Source organism: Cebus imitator, unplaced genomic scaffold, assembly GCF_001604975.1.
Source record: "Cebus imitator isolate Cc_AM_T3 unplaced genomic scaffold, Cebus_imitator-1.0 Scaffold160, whole genome shotgun sequence".
In the NCBI taxonomy this organism is placed as follows: domain Eukaryota; kingdom Metazoa; phylum Chordata; class Mammalia; order Primates; family Cebidae; genus Cebus; species Cebus imitator.
Genome location: NW_016107475.1, coordinates 3673458 through 3674568, shown reverse-complemented (window position 1 = coordinate 3674568; position 1111 = coordinate 3673458).

Here is a 1111-nt window from a genome sequence, read left to right as displayed (position 1 = left end):
CTTGAACTCAGAAGGGGAGGCTGTAGTGAGCCAAGACCGCACTACTGCACTCAAGCCTAGGGGACAGAGGAAAATCCTGTCTCAAAAAAAAAAAAGAAAAAGAAAAAGAAATTGCAAGAGCCATACATAAATGATAAATTCCTTTCTTCTTATGGCTTTTCATTCATTTCTAATCATGCCAACATATTCCTTAATAAATGCTTAGCCTATCAATGTTCGTCATCTCCCCTTTCAGATACCTCATATAAAATAATACATTAAATATTATAATGTCCCATTTTTCATTTTTGTCACAACAGCATGATGGCATGGTGATAACTAGTTTGAAATCAAAAAGAAGGATGACCTCTTGAGTGCTTGGGATACCAACCATGGGTTGTGTTTTAATTTTTATTTTCTGTTTACAATTCTTCTCAGGACTTTAAACAGGTATTGCATAACTATACATCACACTTAAATGCTGAAAGGCTTACAAGATACCTAAAAAACCCATAGCTATTAAAAAGGAAACAGGGTTTATTCTAGAAGTGCATCATTTGTAAGCCCCACTCATAAATAATTACTATATTGCTTTAAAGTCAAAGTATATCACATTTCAGATGTTAATATATAATTATTATTGTTTTTCATTTCTAGTAATCAATGTCCACATCCTTTTCCTCTGAATTATATTTGGAATCATAATGTAAATTGATACAATGATTATAATTAAGAATTGTATCTGAAAGAATCCTCTGTACTACTTAACAAGTAATGTAAGAGATACTTTATATACTTGCCAGTGAAAAGGCATCTTTAAAGTAAGTAGTATTCATCCCACTGGCTCAATGGAAAGTTGCGCAGCCATCTACGGAATTTGCTGAAGGTGGTAGCCAGTGTGGAAAATTCTTAGGAGGGGTCACAACAGGATTTTGCTTCTGATCAGTTTGCCTACAATGATCTCACTTCCAGGCCGGAGATGCTTTTTTCTAAATTGTGGTTACCCTTGATAGATAAACTGGTTTCTTGATCCTAATCCATAAATTGGAGGGGAGAATATGCATCATCACACAGCAACAGTTTGATTTGCCTTTTAGTCATACAATAGTAGCTAGTGAACTGGCCTTTTTTT